The sequence below is a fragment of the Sminthopsis crassicaudata genome, chromosome 1, assembly GCF_048593235.1.
Source record: "Sminthopsis crassicaudata isolate SCR6 chromosome 1, ASM4859323v1, whole genome shotgun sequence".
Lineage (NCBI taxonomy): Eukaryota > Metazoa > Chordata > Mammalia > Dasyuromorphia > Dasyuridae > Sminthopsis > Sminthopsis crassicaudata.
In genome coordinates, this window is record NC_133617.1 from 310663034 (window position 1) to 310680414 (window position 17381).

The window sequence follows — 17381 nt, forward strand, 5'->3', positions numbered from 1 at the left end:
ATATATATATATATATATATATATATATATATATATATATATATATATATATATATATGTATGTATGTATGTATGCATATATTGAACATATATTTCTACCATGTTTAACATATTGGACTACTTGCTTTCCAGGGGAAAGGAGTGGGAGAAGGGGGATGAAACTATAACACAAGGTTTTGTAAGGGCTAATGTTGCAGAATTATCTATGCATATGTTTTGAAAAATAAAAAGCTTTAGTAAAAAAAGAAATTATTTTTTAATAAATCAAGGGATAAATTGGAGTATGCTTAAGATCAAATGGTAGATATATACATTTATCCATCTATATAATTAAAATTCATTGCTATACTTAAAAGAAACAGTTAAAGCAAAGAGATTGAATACAGGTAGGAGACTAGAAGAGATTATTATGCTTCAGTTGAAGTAAAAATGAAAATAAAAATAAAACAAGAATTTTTAATTATAAATCCTTTGGAACAGTTGTGGATGATTGTACTATTGAGAATAACAAAATAATTTACAGCTGGTCATCCCAAAACATATCTATACTTTATATACAAGTTTTATTTTTTACATTTTTTTAACATGTTAAAGTTCTAGTTTTGCTCCCTTATCTCACTCACAATTAAGAAACGACATATGAAATTACACAAATCTTAGCAAAGTAACAGCAAAAATAGATCTAAATAATAGAGTTAAAGAAGGAAGCTACCTCTTGCTAAAAGGTACTATAGACAATGACATAATATCAGTATTAAACCCATATGCACCAACTGCCATTTCATCTACACCCAGCAAAAGAACTATGGGAAATAAGTGTGAACCACTACATCACATTTCCAATCCCTCTGTTTTTGTTCACCTGCATTTTTTATTTCCTTCACAGATTAATAGTACATTATTTCAAAGTCCAATTCTTCTTGTGCAACAAAATCACTGTATGGATATGTATACATATATTGTACTTAACATATACTTTAACATATTTAACATGTATTAGTTTACCTGCCATCTGGGGGAGGGGGGGAGGGGAAAGAATTGGAACAAAATATTTTGCAATTGTCAACGCTGAAAAATTACCTATGCATATATATATATATATATATATATATATATATATATATATATATATATATATATATATATATATATATATATATATTTAAATAAAAAGCTAAAAGAAAAAAAAAGAACAATTAAGTTAATAATAAAAAGAGATGGAGAAATAGAGAATGCTTCAATCTGTATTCAAACTGGATAATTTTTTTCTCTGGATATGGAGAAAATTTTTCATTGTAAGTCATTTAGAATAGTTCTGGATGATTGTGCTGCTTAATAATAACAAAGTCATTCATAGCTGGTTATTCAAGAACATTGCCATTACTTTGTATACGGTATATTTCACTTTTTTCATGAAGGACTTTCCAGACTATTTTTTTTTTCCTGATAGCATCCTGCTCATCATTTCCCAGAGAACAATAAAAGAACATCACAGAAACTTGTTTAGCATTGTTTTTATAATTATTATTAATAATTGTGCCCCCCCATTTATCCTTTCTCTTTTCACCATGTGCCTCCTCGAAAGTGTTTTGCTACTGATTTGCTGCTCCTTCCTCTGATCTGTCCTCTTTTTTATCACCTCCCCCCCCTTCCCATATTCCATTCTGATCATATCTTTCCTCAGGGTGAGATTTAGTTCTATACCTCTTTCTATTTCCTCTTTGGGCCAATTCTGATGAAATTAATGTTCACTCCCTCTCCTTTCTTTCCCCTCTTCCCTTCCATTGTAAAAGCTTTTTAATTCCTCTTTCTATATAGCAAATAATTTACATCATTCTACTTCTCCCTTTTCCTTTCTCCTTTCTTCCAATACATTTTTCTCTCACCACTTAGTATAATCATTGAAAAAAAAAAGATATTATCCCTTCATATTCAACTTACAACTCATATTTAATTCACATCCATGCCCTCTGTCTATATATACTACTTCTAAATGCCATTATAATGAAAAAGTTCTAATGAGTTACAGGTATCATCCAACCATGAAGAATGTAATCAGAATAGTCCCTTATGGTATCACTTTCCATATAGAGAGATACCTCCTTATTTACCTCTTTATGCTTCTCCAGAGTTCTGTATCTGAAAATCAAATTTTCTATTTAGCTCTAGTTTTTCATCATGAATTGCTGAAAATCTGTGTCATTGAATGACCACCTCTTCCTCTGAAGGATTATATTCAATTTTGTGGGTAGGTGATTCTTGGTGGCAATCCTAGCTCTATTGCTCTCCATAATATTATACTTCAAGTCCTCTGGTCTTTAATGTGGAAGCTGCTAAATCTTATATTATCCTGACTCTGGCCCCACTATACTTGAATTTCTGGATGCTGGCAATATTGTCTCTTTGATCTGGGAGTTCTGAGATTTAGCCATAATGTTCCTGTGAGTTTTTATATTGGGATTTCTTTCAGGAGGTGATCATTGGATTATTTTCATTTTTATTTTACCCACTGATTATAGAATATATGACAAATCTCCCTGATCATTTTTTGAAAGATGATGTTCAGGATTTTTTTTTATCCTGACTTTCAGGAAGACAAATAATTTTTCAATTCTTTCTCCTGGACCTATTTCAAAGATCAATTTTTTTTCCAATGTAATTTCTAATTTTTTTCAAGTTTTTTTCAGTTTTTTTTTATTTTGTTTTATTATATCATGATTTTTCATAAGGTCATTAGCTTCCATTTGATCAATTCTACTTTTTAAGGAACTATTTTCATCAGTGAGCTTTTGAATCTCCTTTCCCAATTGGACAATTTTGTTTCATTTTTCAATTTTTTTTTTCTATCTCACTTTCTCTTCAAAATCCCTTTTTGAGCTCTTCTATGGTCTGAACCCAAATCTTACTTTCTCTTAGAGGCTTTGTATGTAGGAGTTTAGACTTTGTTATCACCTTCTGAGTAAATGTTTTGATCTTCTTTGTCACCATAATAACATTCAATGGTAAAGATTTTTTTTTTGCTTATTTCCCTAGCCTAGGAAAGCTTTTAATTCTTTATTAAAGTAAGTGTCTGTTTCCAAGATAGAGAGTGCAATGTTCCAAGCTTCAAAGATTTTGCACAATTCAGAAATCCTCATTGATCACAAGCACACTTTTCTACCCTGGAGCAGTTATGTGTGTCCCTAGCCCACTGTGGCTGTAAGATCTAATGTGTTGGCCATGCTGGGGCTTCACTTATTAGGGCCAGGATCAGACCTACACACTAGATTCCCACCTCATTGCCACAGCCTCTCTTCACTCACCTTTTGAGTCCTTTCTGGTGTCCCCAGACTAAGAGTCTGGGAAGCCTCCAGGATTCCTTCTTGTTAGGATTACCAGGTGAGAATTCAGGTTGTCTGGACAATTACAAGGTGAGAACTCAGGTTGACTTGACAGTTCTTTGGCTCAGACCTTTGGTTCGGGCCTTTAAAGGGAATTTACACCTTAGGAATTCTAAGAGGAGCAAGTTCTTTGGTGCAAGTATTTCCCCACGCCCCACTGAGTTCTCACATGCCCATTCTCTAGGAGGATAAAAGAAGGGCAGCATTGGGTCTGAGAGAATCGACTCTGGGTTAAAGTTTTGATGCAAGGCAGGCTGAAAGGAGACCAGTCTGATTTGAGGAAGGACAAGAATTGGAGGAGATTCAGAGCTCCCAAGAAACCTGCACACAGAGGAAAAGATTTTACAGATCTCCTCCCAGAGAAAGATTGTAATTGAGCAGACAACCAGACCCTCACAATACAAGAACTTTACATGTTTGATCACTGATGCTTAGAATCAGCTACGCCCAAACAAGGAACATTGGGAAATGAATGTGGACTACTTGCATTTTTCTTTTTCTTCCCAGGTTACGCTTACCTTCTGAATCCAATCCTTCTTGTGCAACAAGAGAACTGTACGGTTCTGCACACATATATTGACATATTTGACTTGTATAACACTGTCTGCCATATAGGGGAGGGAAAGGAAAACTCAGAACCAGAAGTGAGTGCAAGGGATAATGTTGAAAAAATTACCCATGAATATGCTCTTTCAATATAAGGTTATAATTCAAAGAGAGAGACAGACAGAAAGAGAGAGAGAGAGAGAGAGAGAGAGAGAGAGAGAGAGAGAGAGAGAGAGAGAGAGAGACAAAGGGACCTTCAAAGGCCAAAATGTTTGTGGAGGCCCTCTTTTGTAATGGCAAGGAAATGGAAACTGAGTAGATGTCTGTCATTTGGGGGATGCTTAGATAAGTTACCTTATTTAGGAAAATGATGGAATATTAGTGTTCTGTAAGAAACCACCAGCAGGATGATTTCAGAGAGGTTCAGGAGAGACTGACATGAACTGATGCTTAGTGAAATGAGCAGAACCAGAAGTAGGTCCCAATACATGGCAACAACAAGATCATATGCTGATCAATTCTGATGGACGTGGAAATCTTCCACAATGAAGGGATTTCAACCAGGTCCAATTGTTGAGAGATGAAGAGAGCCATCTACCCCCATAGAGATGACTGTGGGAACCGAGTGTGCTTCCCTGTATCGCATTTTCACTCTTCCTTGTTGCCTGGTTACATTGTATCCTGCTTCTTTTTTTGCTGCTTGGATTTGATTTTTTCTGCGCAGCACAAGACTTGTATCAACATGTTTGCATATATCAGATTTAGCATATATTTTTACTCTGGGTAACACATATTGGATTACTTGTCATCTAGGGGAGGGCGTGAGGGAAGGCAGGGGCTTCTGGGAAAAATTACTTCAACCAATGAACTTGCTCCTCCTAAGCATGCAAGCTCTTCCCCAGAAATTCACAAGTAAAACTCCCAGTCATGGCTGGAACTAGAGAATTGTCAAGTACCAACTTAGCACTTAGTAAGAACCTAACACCTTCTGATTCAAAATTCTTGCCAAGCTGACACTGGGGTCCAGGCAGACACTGGAGCCAAGGCAGATCTGTACTAGGATTGTACCCTGGGACCCCACTCTGATTCCACAGACCTTTTCTGCTGACTTTACAGGTTCTCTTTTGTATTTCTAGGCTGATAAATCTGGAGGCCACTAATACTGTCACTGATTCGGAGGCAAACACTGGCCAGGTCCATCCAAAGCTCTACCAGGGCCTCCTGCATGGTGACTATATGTTGGATTCCCACTATGGTGCCACAGACTTTTCTGCTGAACTTCTAAGATGCCTTCAGATATAAAATGTTCTATTCCATCTTTTTGAGTGTTCTGATGTTCTAAAATTTGTTAAGAGTCATTATTTAAAGTAATATAAGGCAGTTTGGGGGAGAGGTTAGGGAAGGGAAGTTCCTGCCTTTGCCATCTTGGCTCCACCTATTTAAATCACTTTTGATTAGAAGAATGGAAATTAAAACAACCCTGAAGTATAGCCTCATGTCAATGAGATTGACTAATATGAAAAATAAGAAAGGAAATTTATAAATGTTAAAGTATGTGGGAAAACTGAGACACAAATTCACTGTTGGAGTTGTAAACTGATCCAAACATTCTGGAGAGAAATTTGGAACAATGCACAAAAGACTATAAAAACATGCATACCTTTAATCCAGCAATATCACACTTGGTCTATATCCCAAATTCATCATAAAAAAGAAAAAGGATATACATGTAAAAATATTTATAACAAATTTTTCAATTAGCAAATATTTAGAAGTTGAGAGTATGACCATCAAATTGGGAATAGATGAACAAGCTGTAATGTTTGAATTGAATGCAATACAACTTTACAATAAATAAGGAACAGACCCAGTTCGGAAAAAATTGGATGTGTGCAAACTGATTCATGAAATGAACAGAACCACAAAAACATTATAGACAGTATCAGCAACACTGTAATAATGAGCTATGATAGCTCTTCTCATAACACAATGATCCAAGGTAAGAACAAAGAACTCATTAAGGAAAATGATATCCACATCAAATAAAGAACTAATGGACTCTGATATTTTTTTCACTTTGTTCTTTTTTGTGTTTTTCCCCCTTTTATCTATTTTTTTCACAATTATGGAAATAAATTTTTTTATGATAGCACATTATAACCTAAATCAAATTGCCTATCATTTTTTGAACAGGGGAGGGGTAAGAGGGATGGAGACATATTTAGAATTTAAAATCTTATAAAAATTAATGCTAAAAAGTGCTCTAGAGATGTACTTGGGAAAAAATGAAAACTAATTTTTAAAATTTCATCTTTTCAAATGTTTCATAATTTGGTCTTCTCAGGATCTTTCTTGAAATTGGATTGTGATTCTCTAAGTTTTAACTACATATCCAAAAAAAATGTCATCTATAAATAAGATAATTAAGACATCAATGCTATCAATGTTATTATTCAATGATTATGTTGAAAATAGGACCAGTTGAAGACCAATACAACTAAAACTTGTTCTCTTCACTTTCTAGGAAATCTAGGCAATATGATTGATTCTGCATTATTTGTTTTATTTTCCAAAATTTTTCAGAGTTCACAAACAACAGATAAACAATCAAAGAAAATTCCTCCAGTATACTGGAATGTAGTTCACATAAGAATTGTGATTTAATTCATTAAACCAATTCAACAAACATTAATTCATACTTGTAATGTGTCAGGGACTGTGCTATGTGCTAAGTACAATCAATAAAAAGAAAGTCTCTCCCTCAAAGAGCTTTAAATCAAAATAAATAAATAAATGTCAGGGAAGCAAAGAGGATGAGGGGACCATAATGAGATACCCAGCAAAATGCAATTTTATTCCAAGAATTTGAAAGCAGGTAGGGTGGTAAGTCCAAAATGGAATGAGCCCAAAGTCCTGTTTTTACATTCTATAAAAGAAATAGAGTTTGGAGTAGAGTTTGGTTCTCTGCCCTCCAGCCCTTCAATCAGAATGTAAAGGAATATGGAGGAGGTAGCATATAACAAAACCAGAGTTTTAAGCAGAGTAATGAGTTTTAAAATGATTAAGTTATTCTTTTTCCATGGAGTTGAAAGCAATCAGGGCAAAAGATGCAAAGTGGAATAAAGATATCTCTTACCATATCCTCACTGATCCAGGACTTCATCCTTTATTAATCAATTTTGATGTATCATTAACCACTTTCTTTCCTCTAATTTTTAAGAAATAAAATCAACATTGAGACAAATAATCACATAATTGTCTAATTAGAGGGCATCTGAATAGTCAGTCTAATCTCCATCTTTAAAAATTTTACCAAGTAAGTCATCTTCCAAGTTCTGCTTCAAAGCATGCAATAAGAAAGACTCTGATTCCTCTCATAATAATTTTTTAAAATACCTTTAATTTCTTTGATTTTTAATATAAAGCCTATGAAGTCTACCCCTTTATTATTTCAACTTCCTGATGCTCATTGTGCTCAGTGCGGTTGAATCAAATAAATCATATACTTCTTGACTTTCTTTCATATATTTAAAAATAGTTATCAAGTCTTGCAAAATAGTCTACTCTACTCCAGTCTAAACATTTCCTTTTTCATCAACTGGCCAATAGGATATTGCCTCAAGGACACCAACATTCTGGTTGATTTTTGTTTGAACTGCTCCAGTTAGCTAGTGCATCTTGTAAATGATGACACTTAGAATGAGTATAGTACCATATATATGCTCTTACATGGGCAGATTACAATAATACTATTATCTACTTATTCCTGGAAGATATATTTCTTTTAATATAGACCAATATCCTGTTAGCAACATAATATGGTCATGTTTCTCCTCCTGACTTTACAAATTAACATTTTTGTTTTTTATGTAAGATAATATTTGTTGGATATTTTCTATAATTGGAAGGTAAGTTTTTAATGTAAGTTTTCTGAAAACCCTCTAAATACTAGATATGTCACATTTCACCTACTCACAGGATTCACTGATATCTCTAAAAGATTTGAGGAGTATTTAGTTTCTGCTACCATTTCCAATCTCTAATGAGAATGTTTTTCCAATTTTAGGAATTTTCTGTTATGACTTAATAACCAAAGTGGCTTTTACAAAGGAATATTTACTTCAAATATACAACAATAAAAGTATAGTAACATTTTGTATCCTCCCAACATTTAGGAAATTTTTGGTCACAAAACACACACAGATGACAGTCTCTAGAGAAGGAAGTATATTAAGCTTAGCTACGTTTCTATAAAGCACATTCTCAAAAAGTTCCAAGTACAAAGCAGTCTTTGGGCTTCAGTCTTGGTACCTTGGCTTTTTAGGGCTTCCTTATTTGAATAGAAGGAACATTTTCATAATTTGAGTTCTGGGGTATAGAGACTTAAAACATCTGTGCCAGGGCAGCTAGGTGGTGCAGTGGATAGAGCACCAGCCTTGAATTCAGGAGGACCCCAGCCTCAGGAAAAAAAAAAAAAAAAAAAAGTAAAACACCTGTGCCTGGAACTGAAAAAGACAAATGAAACAGAAAAGAGCAAAATCCAAGCCCATTTTTCAGGCCTCAGGGACCAAAAGGGTCCCTGTCCTACAGGAATGCAAATCCTAAACCATTCTCTTAAAAGCTATTGGAAAAAGAGAGAGATGATGGTAATTTTAAAATCCAGAAGAAGATCTTCACTGTCTCTCATGTTGGTTCTTTCATGTTTGTTTTCTGGACATACACAAATAAAACCTTATGTAACCCAACATGTATACATAATTCAAAACATAAACTATAATATAATATCTAAGCTGCAACATAATATGTGGATATGATTGTATTGCACATTTATATAGGTAATTTTTTACATATGACTTAATAATATTGTTGAGACAACTATTTACTATACTATTTCTGCATTTGAAAAATGTTATGCTGGAAATAATTTACAATTATCATAATGAATGAATTATCCCTCTAAAATACAATATAAAAATGCAGCTGTGTGCTTTTACTTTTGATTTGATTCAGGCAGCATCTATCAAATACCTACGTTTTAAAAGACAAAATTTTATTAGAAAAAGAGACAAAAACTTCCATTCAAAGAGCTAACAACACCCAGAAGGGTACATGATATACAATCAAATACATTAAATCAAGGACATTTAAAGAAAGCTATCCTAACTACCTTGCATATAATTACAGTCTTTCCTTAAGATTTTATGCCTTAGGATAGCCTTGAATTTAATGATTTTAAGAAATGGAGGTATAGAAAATATACAATAGATAATAGATATTGCATGTACAAAAACAAAATCATGTGATGGAATTCTAACTTCATAAATATCTAGTAAACCAAACTTTCTGGCACATAGAATTTATTGCAGTGAAGAAGAGTTGTTACATGCCATAAATCTATAAAGGCAGACTGAAGCAAAATTGTGGAGGGCATTAAGTCAGATTCCAAAAGCTTCATATTTTAGCACAGCGTCATGAGGATTGGAAACAAGAAAAGCTTTGATGTAGCCCTTTAGGATTTACAAAATGCTTTGAAAATCTTATTTGATTCTCACAACAATTCTGTGAGCTAAATTTTACAAATGAGAAAATTATTTTGATAACAACCTAAAAAGTGGATAGGAGAAAGACTGGGAGAAAGAAGATCAATTATTTAACACAGACACACCACAATTTATTTTACCTTGCTGATATTGTGTGTGTGTGTGTGTGTGTGTGTGTGTGTGTGTGTGTGTGTGTGTGTTATAAATTAAAGTTTTGTGGCCACCATTCCTTGAGCAAGTTCTTTTGATACTATTTTTTAAAAGTATATACCAACATCTGGTGTCCAAACCACATTTTGGTAATTCTGAAAATATTTCAAACTTTTTCATTCTTATTATACATTTAGATGTTCTGTAATCAATGCTTTTGATGTTATTTTTATTATTGTTTGGAGGTGCCAAGAACCTCACCCATACAAGATTACAAACTTAATTGGTAAATGTCATATATTTTTGACTGCTCTACCATCCTGGTGTTCTCTCCACCTCTCTCTGTCTCCACAGACTTTCCTATTCCATCAGAAACAACAATATTGAAATCAGACAATTTATAACCCTAGAATGACATTTCAGCATTCAAGAATGGATTAATGTGGCAAATTCTCTTGTTGTCTTATAAGAAAATGCCCCAAGGGGCAGCTAAGTGGCTCAGTGGATAGAGCACCAGCCCTGAAGTCAAGAGGACCTGAGTTCAATATGATCTAAGATACTTAACACTTCCCAGCTGTGTGATCCTGGCAAGTCACAAGTCACTTAAACCCAATTGCCTCAGAAAAAAAAAAAAAAAATCAAGAAAAAAATAAAAAGAAAATGCCCCAGCCACTACAATCTTCAGAAACCAATTCTCTGATCAGTCAACAGCTATCCACATAAAGGCTCTACTAGCAAAAAATTGACAGTTCCTTGAAAATCAGATTTGTTTTATAGGAATCTCAAATGAGCAATTGTCTAGAGCTTTGGTTGAATTCCAGTTTGGCCATTTTGTGTTTGAGAAGCCAATGGAAAATGTGCCAGAAAGTTTGGTTTACTAGATATTTATGAAGTTGGAATTCCATCACATGATTTTGTTTTTGTACATGCAATATCTATTATCTATTGTATATTTTCTATACCTCCATTTCTTAAAATCATTAAATTCAAGGCTATCCTAAGGCATAAAATCTTAAGAAAAGACTGTAATTATATGCAAGCTAGTTAGGATAGCCTTCTTTAAATGTGGGTGAAACTGTATGAAGCATATTGAAATGCATATCAAAATCAGATGAGAATGATGATAATATGCTTGACACATATATATTGGTATCATCACCATCATCATACCTTATATGCCAGATATGGTGCTGTGTTTTACAAGTATTAGTAACTAAGTAGTATAGTAGATGGAGTGTCAGGCTTGGCATTAGGAAGATCTGTGTTCGAATTTCTGTCCTCAGGCATTTACACATTATGTGTTCCTGGGTAAGTAACTTAATTACTGTTTGCTTCCTCATCATTAAAACGGGGGTACTATAAGCATTAACTTTCCAGGATGGTTGTAAGGTTCAATGAGACAACATACAATACTTAGCATATTACTTAGCATGGGGTAAGTACTATAAAAAAATTAACAATTATTATTGATCCTCAAAACAGTTCTGGGAAAGCTATGCTATTATAATCATCTTCTTTTTATAGAGACTGAGAGAGAAAAAAGTTAACAAGACAGCTAACAAGAATCTGAAATAAAATTTTCATTCTGATCTTTTTCACTCTAAGTGCAGAATTCTATCCTCTATGCCATGTAGGCTTGTAGGTAGTACAGTAGGTAATCTGTGATTTTATACATTTGAATATTCCCTCCAATGAAGCAGATTGAAACTAATCTATCTATGTCTATAGTATATTCCTATTTCAATTTATCTTGACATCATGATGATACCAGAATATATGAGGGATCCATCCATCAGTTCTCCTCCACTTTCACCACTTGACCACCTAATTTCTTAGATTTTATCCTTAACTCTAGTCATTATTTTTAGTTCTTTCTTTGCTATGTGTTGAATCCTGATTGTTTGTCACATAGGGTATTACAAATGTGACTACAAGGAGTTACACTTTAATCATTTTTTTATGTGTTTATATATGTTTCATTGATACTTACTTGCCAATATCCTTCTTAATTGATGATTCTACTTCTGCCTAGGACTGTTGTGTATGCCAATGTGCCTGGGAAAATATATTTACTGAAAAGCAGCTATTTCTTTTGCAGCCTTGAATTTCAATCTGTCACTGGGCTTCCAAGCTGTCTTTACCTGAAGCCAAAATAATTCAATCTCTAAACAGGCCAACTCCATAGAGGCAAATCAAACAATCACTTGGCAGGGATCTAACACATTTTCCTTATTAGAAAGGACAGCCTACAAGATTAAACATTTGATTGAAATCTTCACTAAGTTTTAATAAATCAATTAACATTTTAATTTTTAAAATCTTTATGTAGGTATGATTGCTCAGAATTTCTATACTCAGAGAATTTATAATTTAATAATAATGTCACTTTCCTTTTGTATAATACTATAGTGTAAACAATGGTTTCTTCATTGCCCATGCTGCAGGAAATACAATTTTGTGTGTGTGTTTTTTCCATGTTTTATAGATGAAGTAAAGGAGAATTACAAGGGTTATATCTCTTGTCCAAAGTTGAATAGCAAAAATTGCACAAGAATTAAAACCCAGAGTACTTGATTGATATTCTGTCTTTCTCTCCATTATCATATTTTATTTTTTGCAAGCTGGAGAGATAACATTAAAAATATTACTACTTCATGGGATAAAATGATATATCAAATAAGGGTTTCAGACCATATGTGTCAAAAGACTTTTGAAAAGCTTTTTGATGGGACTTTCTTTTAAGGTGCTAAAAGTCTTAACAAATAGGAATGGATTTAAAGGTACTAAAGAATGATTAATAGAATTTGTATTGTTGGAGAACAAATGGAATTGTTTAAAGTAAAAGGATGGATAAAGCTACAGAAACGGGAAAATATGAAATTTAAAGTAATTTGGGTGGTGATCTCTTATAAGTGAGTAGTAAGAAGTAAAATAATCAGAGACAGATGTTAAAAATTCTCAAATATTAAGATAAGGAATACATTCTTTTCTTTTTGGTAGTAATAAGACAAAATGTTTGGTATGCAATGGAATGACATGATTAAAGCAGAGATTTAGAAAAATGAATCTGAAAATACTATGTCAGATTTCCTTAAGATAAGAAAGATTGGAAACAGGGAATTCCACATGGGAGCAATTGAAATAATCTGGGAATTCTAATAAGAATTTAATTAGGAAGATGACAGAGAAAAGGACAGGAATAGGACAGGATAAAACAGGAAGATTCAGAAAAGGCAAGGTAAGGCAAGGCAAGGCAAGGCAAGGCAAGGCAAGGCAAGGCAAGGCAAAAGGCAAGGCAAGGCAAAAGGCAAGGCAAGGCAAAAGGCAAGTCAAGGCAAAAGGCAAGTCAAGGCAAAAGGCAAGGCAAGGCAAAAGGCAAGGCAAGGCAAAAGGCAAGGCAAGGCAAAAGGCAAGGCAAGGCAAAAGGCAAGGCAAGACAAAAGGCAAGGCAAGGCAAAAGGCAAGGAAAGGAAAGAAGAGAAAAGCTTTGAAATATTGTAAATAGAGAGAATTGACTCTCCTCTTTTCAGTCAGTATGAATAACTCAGATGATTAAATAATGCTGATAATGAAAAATCTATGGGAGTGGTGAACACAAGAGAGAGCATCAATTAGAAACTAAAAGGGCCTGAAATGTTTTCATAAACAAGCTGTTTGGCAAGCTCATTTAAGTGACAGTTCCTGTGAAGAAAAATGTGTTCAACGATAATTAAATACTATTGAGAATTAATGGTTTTGATTCATGCAGAAATAAAATTTCATAAGCAAGGGAACCAGTATTTACCATATCTCAATAAATGATAGTAAGAAACAGAAAATAGTTCAGATATAACACTCTCAGTACAAATAATATATGTGTATGTGTGTACACACATACATATACACATGTTACACATATTGATATATAGCTATATATAGACAAATATATGTATATGTGTCAATATGTGTGCTAGTATATGTGAGTGTGTGTTAGGAAGGTAAACATAGTCTGTAAAACATGAATGTATCATCCCATTTGATAATAGTAATAGAAGGATTTAAAGCATTTTCAATTAAAAATAGATTTGCTAAAAATGAAACAAAGCTTAAAAAAATGAAATATTACAATAATTACGCTATATTTTGTCCGAATTTTGTGCATATGAGGTTCAATAAAGTTAAAGTAATTCAAAATTTTACCAAAAGATACACCTAAGCATTCTTAAATTATAAATGTTATCAAAATAGAAATTACAAAAAATTGTTGAACCTAAATTATGGGAAACTGTGAGAAACTTATTTCTACAGAAAGAAAAGAAAAAGATCAGGTTCCTTTCCATCATTGCTTTTATATCACTTAATATTATTTATTATAATATTTCATGGTTACACCATTTCCTGAAAGTCTATAAAACATATGAATGTACTTCTTTTTACATATTAACCTGTCTACTCAATTTTTTTTTAGTTCTTTGCTTCCTAAATAAATGGTAACTCATTTACCTGTTTTCCCCTCCTTTTTCAAAAAGTATCTGCCCTATATCTTATTAGAGAATCCCAGTATTTTCTAATATTGTCATTCATTTGATACCTATAATTATAAATTACTTCTTTCTTTTATGGCCTAACTTTTTGAGAAGACTTGGTTCGCCTTTTTTCTTCTTTTTTATTTTTTTCACTATCATTTTAGTTTTCTGTAATTTGGCTTCTGACCCTGGCATTTCACTAAAATTGCTTTTTTAAAGTTATTTATAGATGTTACTTTTGCAATATATCTTATGTATCCTCCTCCAATCTATCCCTTGCATTTCCTATGCACCACTCAAGTGTATATCATACTCATCACTTGGTTAGTGTTCAATGAGTGCCTTGTTATTGTTGCTCACTAATTTTAAAAAACTCTGTTATCACTGAAAAACAGGATTTTATCTGACAAAAATATTTGTAAGCTTAGCATCATGGTTATAAAGCAGAAAAGCCTAAAGAAAGAAATATATTATTTTAAACTACATCACTTCCTAGACTAAGTAACCTTCAATTATTGCTATATACTTCCTAAAAGGCGCATCACATCATTACCCCCTCAAGCAGTTGAAACCCCAAATATTTGGGGGTGAAGGAACTAAGATCATATTTTGAAACTGTTTAAGGTTGAAAAGGAGTATAAAGGTGGCTCTATCTACCATGGTTCAGGTTGAGGAAGATACATGCTAAGAGTTTCTGAGTTTCAAGATACTAGAGAATAGTAATTAGATTGAACAAGTTGTTGGAGGTAAAAGGCATAGAACCTAGAAGAGAAAGATAATGAAAAGGTTAAATAACAGTTGTCATAGAAATATGAGTAAAAACACCATTGTAGATACAGGCTTTGTACCTCTAGGTTAAAAAATCTGAAAGGTTATTAAATTCTCGATTGCAGAAAAGTACATATCAAATAAGACATTTGTAAGAAGATATGTCTGTACCATACATACAGTATAAGCAGATGTCATGTCCACCCTAGTAAAAAACTTTAATAAAATTGACTTTTTCATTGATGCAACACTAAATATCCCATTAAGCTATATCCCTCTAAAAAAAAGTGATTGCAAAGCATGAGGCAGATGAGGGTTGGAGTAGTGGGTAGTGCATGGAGCCAAGATAGCAGAGAATATACAAATCTTCATCTGAGTTCTTCCTGGCTTTCCTTAGATCAACATCAGTTCAAGCTCCTAAACTGGTTTTGGAGTGAAAAAAACCCACAAATATTTAGAGTGTAATAAATTTCCAGCAAAAGATATTTTGGAAGAACTGCAGAAAAGGCCTTTTTTCAATCAGATATGGGGCAGGGGAGTGGGAGGGTAGGGACTGGAGGTAGCCAAGCACAAACCCAGAGCAGGGACCCAGAGTGGTATGGCATCTTTGTGCTAGGGAATCTACTGGGAGACTATTAGCCAAAATAGCATTGGCTATTCTGTCCTAATTCAGAGGCCAATTAATCAGAAGACTGGCTGTGAGGCATTCAATGCAACTACAAAAGGCAAATAAGGAGCCTCTGAATCCCAACATAAGGCAGTACTTGGCCCATTCAGTACAGGAAGATATCACCAGCACCAGGGCAGAATGAAACTGCCGTCGACTATAGGAGAAGCTTAGGATAATCTCAACTGTTGCCCTAAGAGCAGACCTCAATCTTGAAAAATGAGCAAAAAAGCAAAAAGAGCTCTGGCTATAGATAACATTTATGGAGACATAGAAGAACAAACCTCAAACCCTGAGGACACTAAAGGCAAATCATCTCCAGATGAAGTCCCAAAGGTTGATATGAGTTGGTCTCCATCTCACAAGGACGTCTTGGAAAAATTAAAAAAGAATATGATAAGAGTTAGAAGAAAAATGAGGAAATGTAATGCGAACTTTGCAGGACAGTTTGGAAAAGGAAACAGAATTATCTGAAGAAAAGTCCTTAAAAGTAGATTTAGTGAAAAGGAAAATGAATATAACTCCTTAGAAAATATATTTAACAAAATGGAAAAACAAAACAAAACAAAACATATAACTGCTTATAGAATAGATCTGGGAAAATGGGGGGAAATTGTTAAAAAACAGAATTTTTGAAATGGAAAAAAAAAAATCAAGGAAAATTGCCTTGATATGCTGGAACCAGAGATCAAATAGTCATTGAAAGAATTCACCAATCACCTCCTGAAAGAGACTCAATATGAAAACTCTAAGGAATATCAAAATTAAATTTTAGAATTATCAGACTATGGAGAAAAAATTGCAAGTGGCCAGGAGGAAACAATTCAAATATCAAGGAGCCACAATCAGGATTACCCAGGACTTAGCAACTTCCACCTTAAAGGATCAAAGGGCCTGGAATCTGACATTCTGAAAGGCAAAGGAACTTGCATTGCAGCCAGGAATTAACTATCAAGAAAAATTAAGCATTATCTTTCAGGGGAAAAGATGGACATTTAGGGAAACAGGTGAATTTCATTTATTTCTTATGAAAAGTTCAGAGCTAAACAGAAAATTTGATCTTCAAATATAAAATTCAAGAAAAAAGTAAAGAAAAAAATTATAGTTTCTTTTAAAAGTTAAAAATTTTACATCCCTATGGGAAGGTGATATATTTAACTCTTGAGAATTGCATTTCTGTTATTGGTTTCTGAGAAGGTATAGATATAAATTGAATATATTGTGATGATATTAAAAAAAATAAATTTGGAAAGGGGATTGTATTGGAAGAAAAATTAAGGGGAAGTAAAATGGGCAAATTACATTTTATGAAGATGCAAAAAATAGTGCTTACAATTGAGGAAAATAAGGGTGGGGCATGAGCATTGTGTGAATTTTATTCTCATCAAAGAAAGAATATTAGACATATTTAGTTTCAAGAGAAATTGTCTCATCCTATAGGGAAGTAGAATAGAATAGAACAGGGGATAGGAAAATGGGATCTTGTAGAAGGTAAAACAGAAGTAGAAGGGAAAAGATATAAGAAAGGGGGAAGGACTGTAAAAGGGATGTAGTTGTCAGAAGCAAAACACTGGGTAGAAAGGAAAGAGGAAAAGAAAGATAAAAGTATAATTTGAGGAAAATAAGATGATGAGAAATAGTAGCTTTAACTGTGAATGTGAATGGGATGCATTCTCCTATAAAATGGAAACCGATAGCAAACTGATTAAAATACAGAATTCTGCAATATGTTCTTTACAAATATATATATATATATATATATATATATACACACACAGATCAGAGATAGAGAGTAAAGGTAAAAGAAATCTATTATGCTTCAGAA